Source organism: Fukomys damarensis, unplaced genomic scaffold (assembly GCF_012274545.1).
Source record: "Fukomys damarensis isolate Sample0158 unplaced genomic scaffold, DMR_v1.0_HiC HiC_scaffold_30, whole genome shotgun sequence".
Taxonomy (NCBI): domain Eukaryota; kingdom Metazoa; phylum Chordata; class Mammalia; order Rodentia; family Bathyergidae; genus Fukomys; species Fukomys damarensis.
In genome coordinates, this window is record NW_022900942.1 from 23,510,436 (window position 1) to 23,520,632 (window position 10,197).

Here is a 10,197-nt window from a genome sequence, read left to right on the forward strand (position 1 = left end):
GGTCGGGGGTGGGAGGTGGGTTGGGTCCCATAGGAGTGGATTAGTTCTCAAGAAAGCAAGTTGTCATAAAAGAAGGAGTGTGGCCCTTCCTGGATCTCTTCCTCTCTCATCATGTGATCGTTTCTCACCTCACCTGATACTCATTGCTCTTGGGTATGATCTGGCTATGTGATGTCACCTGCCAAGTTGTGATGCAGCCTGGTGCTCTTGCCAGATGCTAGTGACATGCTGTTTGCACTTTTTAGCTACCAGAATTATGAACCAAGAAAACCTTTTCTTTTCTAAAGTACCCAGCCTTGGGCAATTAATTATAGAACACAAAACAGACTAAGACAATCTGCCAGTTTTTTTAATTACTAATTTTGACAAAATACATATAAAATTTACTATCCTAATCATTTTGCCAGAAGATTTATTAGAATAGGTTCATGCATTTTAAAAAATCTGACGGTTCAGCTTTGATCATTAGAAGTCTTAAAAATATCCAGTAACTGTGGCCTACTAGAAGTCTTGACATATTTACATTTTGATTTAGCAAAGATTAAACAATTGAATTTTTACACTGTCTTGAAAGTAGCTTTTTCCTGGAGCCACCAGAATTTTTTTCTCTCAATGGTCTTTATCCTAGACATATGCCTAAAGAGTTATGCACTTAGGAGTTTATCAAAGGTTTACTGATTTTTGTACAACCCTCTTTGTTATTTCCTCACAATGCATTTATTATGTCTGCTCCTTGAAAAGAAAATATGTGGCCCAAGGGAAAGTGAAAAAATCACCTTTAAAAAAAACCTTTAATTGGAAGTTTGTCTTCCAGATAGAGTGAAGAAAAACAAAAACAAAAACAAAAGCTGCAGCTGTGGGTCCTTGAAAAGATAGTGCAAGGAAGCTTTGTTTCCTAAACACAGTAATTCAGATGGATTTGACCTGTCACTTTATTACTCAATGTAATTTCCACCAGCTCCAGTGAATGTTACTTTATTCTCCCAGTGTGGACGCATTTTTCCTTCCTTTTTTCTTCTTTTTTGCCATTCTTGGATTTTAAAGATTTTTATTTATTTGAAATGAGAACCACTTTCTACTCTTTTCTGTAGTAGAAGTAAGTGACTTTTGTGCTTGTCTTCCAAGAGTGCACTGGCCTGCTGAGAGCCGAGGTCCCTTCCATGCACCACCTTCCATGCTAGAGATGCACCGAACTGCTAAGTCCACAAGTCCTCCGACTGTCTCTCAGATCTGCCACCTCCCTTCCTATGCAGGCTCCTGGCCATCAAGGTGAAATCCAGTGCTTCTCTAATGTACACAGAGTCACAAGGAAATCTTATTAAAAGACAGATTCTGTTTCTAGGGTGGGGCCTGGGACTCTGCATTTTAACAAGGTCTCAGACACTAGCGGTCCTGGAGTAGCAAGTCAGAGCTTATGTGAAAGACTGTGATGGAATCCAGCTCATCAGTGAGGCCCACAATGCCCCGCACACATGGTCACTATCATCTTTGGCCACTTTGCTGCTTTCTCCTTTGTAGCCAGGCCCAGGCTCGTTGACCTAGAATGCACTCCATCCCCCTGACTCTATTTCTCCCAGCAAATGTGTGCTCCTACTTAACCTTCAGGACTCCTGTCAATTCCTGAGCAGAAATGTCAAATTCCTGCTCTTAACCATTTTAGTTTAACGATAGGATTACATCTAGACCAGTTAGACCCGGGTACTACATGATTTTACATTCCCTGGCCTTTCTCCAACCCTGGTGTCTTTGAAATTCTATGGTTATTTTTTGTTTGTTTGAGTTTTCTGGTGTACAGTAAACTTAGACAGCAGCATTCTCATCTTCCCTAACATTTGCAGATTTGCCTGGTTCACTCTATGTTCACTGACATTCTAAGCTCCTGAAGCCTGGTTTTGTGTGTCAAAGACCAAGGGCCAGAACCTTTTCATAGTCTCAAACACTGTGTAATGACATTGAGAAACATCCTCCCATCGCTGGACACAGCGATTAATGGGGACCAAGGAAGAATTGGTCCTTATGAAACACCTACTATGTGCCAGGCACTATGCTGGAGACTTGGCTTCCTTGTCTTCCTGCAGCCTCATTAGAAACATGAAGCAACTTGCTCAGCTGGCTAGTGATAAATAGACTGGAAGAGTGCAAGGCGTAGCAAATGCTCAAGTACCAAATTAATGAACACTTTTCCCGAAGGACCACTGTCTCTTAACTTCCCTTTGCAGATGACTGTAATAGTTTCCTACTGGTTCTGAATCAAATTCACACTCCCAAGCACAAATTCGGAAAGGCTCCACGATTTTGGGCAAAATCAGAGGAACCTTCAGGGGAAGGAGTTGTAAAGGCAAGACTAGACATCTTTCCCAAGGTTTGAAGTCTCTTTCCTAATGCCGGCAGAACACAGGGCTGCCTGCTAACACACAGCAGAGCTGCTCCCACCCCCTTATGCCTGTCACTCATGCCAGGGAAGGGAGAGTCCTCCAACTGATGTGGCCTCTTTTACACTGACACACTCGCAGCCTAGAGCAGTGAGGAGCCCACTACCCTGTACTCCTTCACCCCTGGGGACAGTTAAGATGACTGGTTATGTGTTCCAGTGCTTTGGTCTTCTGTGATTTTACATATAATTGGGGCATTAAAAAGACCTGGTCCCCCATCATGTGAGCAGTTTTTTTATGGTCTCCTTTTATTTTTACACCTTGTAATGGTTATTATTAACGGGCTAAGATTCAAAGTAGAGTTGTGTTCAAGTCCAGATGCGTCCCCACTAAATTTATTTGCCCCCCACCCCATCTCATGCTCCACCGTCATCCACTTGGGGGTGTGTTTCTAGGTTTCCACTCATGGTGCCATAGTAACACCATGTTGTCATCTTCCACTCCAATTCCCCTGCATCCCCCACTCACTCCAAGCAAAAGCTTGAAACTGACAGTGACCCAGAAGGTTCTGTATGCTGTGACTGCTTTCTTATTACTTGATGATCTCTCCTATTCCTTCGGGAACGCCTTTTAGGGAATTGAAAAACTGCCAGTAATAAAAAGTGATTTTGATATGTGTCTTGGCAGAGATATCACAATAGGAACCTATGTCATTTGGGTCCAGGGGACCAAATTTCACTATAATTATAGTAAGATTAAGACATAAAGGACCTTGCAAAACCAAGCTACCTCCAAAAGCTTGAGGCCAAACATTTCAGCTCTGAGGTTTTCCTGCCCCCTCACTCCCCCCAAGATGTAGCCTCAAGCCCCACAAGTGGCAGAAATGGGATGCATGAAGGGGCGATTAGGACTGTTTTAGGGACGGTAGTGGGGCTGTGGCACAGCATAATTTACTTCTGGCTGGTGGCAGGGGTAGCGGCAGAAAGGAGTCTGAGGGGCCTACTTTAGAAAGTGGAAGTAATGATTCAATATGACACACTCCTTTTCCCTGAGTCAGGGACCATAGCTCTCAGACCCTGTGCTGAAGGTGTTCTGGGTGCCTAACTTTTATCTCTAGTAGCTTTAAAGACAGCATTTTCTTTTCTGCTTAACATCAATTCTAGAAAGCCCTCAATGAATACATCCTCAAGCAGACAACACAGGCTCCCACAAATACAGACTGGTTCTGGTAGTTCCCCAAACACCAGAAAGCTTGCTTTCATCACATCATTCTCAGAGGTCTCTTACTCCACCCCTCTGCTCCCTCTTAAAGCCACTCTATGAGCAGTTTACCTGAGGAGTTAAGACCATGGCCATTAGAGCACACATTTAAGAAAAGTTTCACCCCTGGCTTCTGCTAGTTGTGCAAAATTGGGAAAGTTACTTAGTCTTTCTGTGTCTCAGTTTTCCCATCTTCTTGGCAAGGTACAGTAAGCACCATAGATAAAGCTCATAGTACGTGTTTGCCACACAGGAAAGATTCAACAAATGGCAGGGACTTCAAATATATTAATCATATCCATTGTTACCTTAGAGCTGAGCTCAAAACCCTTTCTGAGGAATCCTATGATCTATGGCTGCAGTTCTCAAACTTGATCAGAATCACCAGCAGAGGCATTAATGCACCGATTGCTGGTACCTATCCATAGCATTTCTGATTTAGTAGGTATGCAGTTTCTAGGAGATATGATGCTGGGTCTAGAGACCACAGTTGGAGAACTCTGAGTCTATGGGAAAGAGACCCAATTCCTGTATCTGTTTGCACAGCCTTTTGGGACTCAGACCCATAGTCCTTCCCAGGCTGGATTTATCCTGCTTAGTCCCTCTCACTGACCCAGGCTCCAGACTCGGGGACAGGATGCTCTGCTTGCCCCACTTCTGCCCTTTCTCCCACTGTACCCTGTGCTCTCAGAACCCACCCCTGCAGTGCCAAGTCAAACTCAGCCCGCTCACCTCTCCACTTCAAAGTTACCCTCTCTGCCTCTGTGTTCCTGTAGCATCTCACGTGTTTTCTGCAGCAATTTGCAAGGACGGAAGGATGGGAGGTCCTGAGCTTCGAGGTCAGTGGCTGCACGGTCCTGACTCTGATGTTTTCCACTATGCCTGTGGGGCTTTATTTTTTATTTTATTTTCAATAAATACAGGATAAGTATCCACTGAATTGGGAAGGGGAAAAAAGCTTACAACAAGTCTAAAGGAACTGGCATGAATAACCCCAGGGAAGAGGAAGTTGTGGGCTAACAATCTTCAACAACGGAATTAGTAAAATAAAGAAGACATTGGCCAACCAGTCTTTATCCCTATTAAAGAACAAATTTGAGGAAACAGGATCAAATTGTGACATGTTAGCTGTCAGTCTGCGTTAGGGAAGTTCCTGACATTAGGAATTTTTAAACAGTGACACAGGTTAATAAGGGCAGATGTGAATAATCTCTACTAAGCCTTAGAAACAAAAGGGATTGTCAATTACCACGAAAGTTTTAGATGTCATCCTGTTCAGCTATCTTGAGTCTAAGGTTGATAGGACGTAAGGGCCTTCATGGGGCTCTTAACTGGAGATGGGTTTAGCAACTGCTTGTGCTACCTATACCACAAACTTTTAGATTAGGTGCTAACTACATTAAAGCAAAGTAATAAGTATTTTTCTAAAAATCAGCACCTTAGGGAAGTGGTTCATTCCTCAGTTGGAAGAAGTAATGAGAACCTCAGGAAATTCACTGCTATGCTCACAGGATCACAGGATCATAGGTGATGGCATCCATCCTCTTTCCCCACTTGCCCAGTTTAGCCATCATATTCACCAAATGCTAACAAGAGTTTTTCTTCCTCATTTTTAGTGGAAAGTCTTTAAACTTCTGATAGTGTAAGGAAGTGGCTCTTGTACTCTCAACACTCTGAGCAGGAAATGTAATGAGTTATTATTACTCTGATGAACTAAAAGAATAGTTTTTGCAGTCACTCCTTCCTGCTGTTTGGAAAACTGGCAGCTTCCTGTCTGCTTGCACCATGTGGGCCAGCATGTCGCCTGCTGGTTTAGGATTTTTCAGAGTGGGGAAGTCTAAGAGGGGCTGGCCTGAAAGGAAGGGAAATACTCATCTCTGGCAAGAGAGTGCCAGGAAAATGCATCATACAAACTAGATGATTTTGCCAAGCTACGGGTCCAACATAAACACTGCTTCTTGGGCAGGTGACCTATCTGCAGCCAGTGCTGGAAGACCACAGGTCAGGCCACACCTGCTCAACACTGGACCCTTTGGGGATCACTGCCTGTTTATCTCTCTTCAGTGTGAGTTTTGGTGCCCTGTTTTCATCCTGAGCTTCTCATCCCAAGATACCTCTGGGTCAGGAAATGGCTCTCTGAATTCCAGAGCACATAAATATCCTGCTCAATCCAGTGCTTTGGGGCCTGTAGCCTGTTTACTCTATACCAACAAACTTTCTCTTTGCCTCCCAATAAGATAACTGGTGGAAACTGGGATTCAACAGTGTGTTTCATCTTCCTTTTGTTGTTGTTTGGGAGAAAAATCCTTCTTCGTTTGAACATGAACCACATTTTGATTTGAACTAACAGCAATTCACTTGTAAAGCATAATTCCAATGTAATTTATTTTGTCCTGCTATCTTCCATACCTTTTTTTTTTACATTTATTTAATACTAGGTCCAACTAGCTGTATCCTTTGCACCTATGCCATGAGTACTGAGCATAACCCTGCTGCCTCTGCACTCAGTTACTTCTCTCACCATTGCCCTGACCTGATTTGAGCCTTTTCTAGCTCTTCCCCAAACCAAGGCAGTGGCCTCCTTACCGGCCACTGGGCCCCACCTCCAGACACTCCTCCCCATAACACAAATCTGATCACGTTCCTCCTGGGCTCACAGTGCAGCAAGATTATCTCTGAACTACTTTGCTTGAATACAAGCTCTAAGTGCCAGTGTCTCCCTTCTTCTCCCATGACTCTAGCAACACTATTTTCTGCAGTTCCCTGAAAACACTCCAGTGCTTGGCCTCCTGCCATTCCTTCCATCACATGCAGGACGGCCACTCTGGTAGCCCCAGCCCAAATGTGTCACTCTCATGTGTTTTCTGTAGTGCTCTGGACACACACACACAAGGGAGAGAGGACTGGAAGAGCTTCCCTGACACTTAGGTTAAGGTACTCTTTGTGTTGTGTGCCACCACACATTTCAAGCACTCCCAGGAGCAGTATCCTGCTGTCTGCACACATCTAGACTTAAGTCTCCTGAACAAGGGGGCTGTGGTCCTTGGTCTCTGTCTCCTTATCCTATTGGAAAGTGTCACACAGGTCGTAGATGTTGAATTGCTTCAATAAATGAATGGATTTAGCACAAATTCAATCTTCCTGATCATTATCAAATGCTCTGTCCCCAGGCAACTGAAGGCTGAAGGTCAACGGTGGCCAACAAAACAAATATAAAGTTATCATCAAATAGCCAAAAATAATGTGCTTCCAGCTGCTGACAGGGGTCTTCTCTTCTGAGAACTCACTGCAGTCGGAATGTGCTGCCATGAGAACAGCAGCACCAGCCAGCCTTCTGGTGACAGAGACAGACGGAGAGCTGCCAGGGAGGCACTGTCTCCCAGAATCAGGACAGAAGACACGGGCTATGTGGAACTTTCCTCAACATCTATGTGGCTTCCAACCTCAAAAGCTCTCTAATTTTGGAGGGACCATGCCTGCTGGCTGAAGCCTGCTGTTCATTCTTGGATTCTTCAGACTGGGATAGGTGGAATAAACTGAACCTAAACTGTATTTCTAGCAGCAGAAACTCAAGAAAGCCCATATATCATCCCCAAAGGGAAATACATGCAAATGACTTTCTATAAATCAAGAAGGGGAGGGAAAGGTGCTCCTGGGAAAAATCATCTGTCACACAAGCCTACCCAGGGTGCACAGAGGCAGGGTCAGCAACCTGAGTGCTCAAAGGCAGGTGAGGGTTCCTTGGGGGCCAGGGTCAATCAGGACCGACCAGGTCCAAGAACTGCAGATTGAGCCAGGGATTTAGCTCACGGTGTCTCACATGCTCAATCCCCAGTACTGGAAGAACAAACAACAACAACAACAAAGAAAACACCAAGAACTGCAGATAAGCCATCAGCTCTCCTGGATGTGGGGAACACCTGCCCAATGGGTAGATGCCCTAGCTCTTGTGTCCAATCTTGACCCACAGGCCACTTGCCCTAATTTTTTAAATGTTATAATAACAATTATAAAAAAGGAAGTTATGTTACTTACATAGATTAACTATATTATTTTTCATATGTGGCCCAGAACAATTCCTCCTCACTCAGTGCAGCCCAGGCAGGCCAAAAGTTGGACATATCTGTCTACAGTGTGAATCACCTGGATGACTGAAGACTGTCATAGCAGGATAGAGATTCATATTGGGGAGGTAAACAAACAAACAAACAAAAAGTGGAGATGTTATTCCTAGACTCTACTGCACACACCATATGGGAAAAACACTAATGCTTTCCCATGTTCTCCAAAAATAGGAAACTACAATGAGGGAAAATTTTTAATACTGACATGGCAGATAAAGTTCACACTACACCTCCTTAAAACAACACTTTTTCTGCAAAGGAGATCAGGTTTGGAACTCCCCTTTTCATGGCCTCATAAAACACTGATTTATTGACTTTCAGAGATACATCTTTATTGTTTCAGTTTTCCTGGTGTAAGAACTGCTGGTAGATAACTGAAAAAGCAAGCTCATAGGTCCTTATCAACACTGAGTGTGTTCCTATCACAGATTTGCCATTGGAGGGGGAGTGGTGGAAAGGAAATAATAGGGGAGATATCTCAAATATTTATCAACCCAGTGAACTAAAAGCCATCTGAACTGTGTATCTGTGTTCTCAAACAAAGTATCTTGTTTGAGATACCTTGTGCCTCCACGATAGGATGGGGTGGCAGGAAGAAAGACCACGCAGAGCACCTACTACCCTACAACCTCCAGCCCCACCCCAGGGGATTTCCTCTGAGGGCTCACCCAACAGGCCTTTCCAGGCATGGGTGGCCTATCTGCTTCTTATGAGCCTACCTTACCCCTCAATAAGGGCCATACAAGAATTATCTCAAACCTATAAACTTTACTGCCTCATTTTTTTGGTGGCGTTTCCTGAATTAAGCACTGTGTACTATCTGTAAGGTTATAAACAAATGTGGTTTCTTTCTGGCAAGAGTCCTTTAGATCTTAACCACTCACACCATCCTCTTGACCTAGAAAGCTTTCTTCCTCACCCACCTCTTGGAATCATTTCTTCCCTGACCTTTGATTTCCTACCAATCCTTTAAAGACCATCAGGGAAACTCTTCCTCTGACAGCCCTCAGGAATTCCTTCAGCTGTTCGTTCCCCCTCCTTTCCTCCACTGCCCTCTGCACTCTTCTTATCGAGTGCTGCTTTATTATTATTACAGCCTCACCTCTTTCGTCCTCTGCACTAGACAGTGACCTGTGAAGACACAAGTATGCCTTCACCCTGTTTCTTCCTAGCACAATATTTTACACACCATAAATGTTTGTTGTCATGAGAATGAAAGCGTTTGCCTTTAGGTCTCAGATATTAGATAACCTGAGAAAAGCATGGCTGTGCATTACCCATGACCTTAGTGAAGAATGTGCATCTGCATTTTCTTACTTGGAATGAGCAGCAGGATTATCAACATAAACACTCAAAACTTTTAAGAGGCAAAAACTTATTTCATCTGAAAATCAATTCAGTCACTAATACAGGCAGAAATATAAATCACAGAAATGTTTTAAAGGCGAAGTATACTGGCTTCTAAGTTTGAATCAATCTCTCTCTCTCTCTCTCTCTCTCTCTCTCTCTCTCTGGCAGTACAAGTACTTTACCATTAAACTACATCCTCTGATGCCATCATCACCATCATCATCATCATCATCATCATCATCATCATGACTATGATTATAGGATTATAGGATCTCTCTAAGTTGCCCACTCGGGTCTTGAAGTTGAGGTCTTCCTACCTCATCCTCCTGAGCAGCTAGGATTACAGGCACGTGCCACATTATGTTGACTCTGTTTAATGTCTAATACACTTAATGTATTTTCTAGAAGTTGTTTTTGCCAACTATTTTGCACAATAAATTCCCAGCTCAACATCTCCTCAGCAGCTTCCTACGTATGATCACTAATGACATGCATGAATTTGTCAGTGCAATTTCCAAATTCTTGAACCAATAGATCAGGTTGGCCTAAGAAGTAGTAATTAAACACAGAGAAAGTTTGTAAGTATATCTTTTAAGGATTTTTTCTTTTCTTTTTTTTTAGGATGATATTTTAATATTACATTCAGGCCTGCCCTTTAGATGTAATGGATTTCCATTGGGGAGATTGGGCACAAACAACAATAATCAGAAAAGCATCCCAATGCCATTTGATTTGAGTAACAACACAGAAGATTATATATGATTTAAAATCACATAATTAATGCTCAGTGTGTATTCTAATTGTAGTGTGATTTGAATTCTAACTTGCTTAGAATTCAATTAGCACATGTTCCCAATTGATAAATTGGGAAACTAAAAACCTGCTTCTTGTTGCAAAAAAAGCACTAAATCAAAGTGGCTTAAAGAGAAACAGAAAAGGAATAGTAGTCGAATAGTAGTGCTCTGAAAAACAAACCTGTTTTGATAGCATTTGCTGTTAATATTAGAACCAAATGCATTTACGCACATATGTATGTCTATAGTTTTTGCGAAAGCAACATGAGAATCTTTATTAGCTGTGTGGTCAGACAA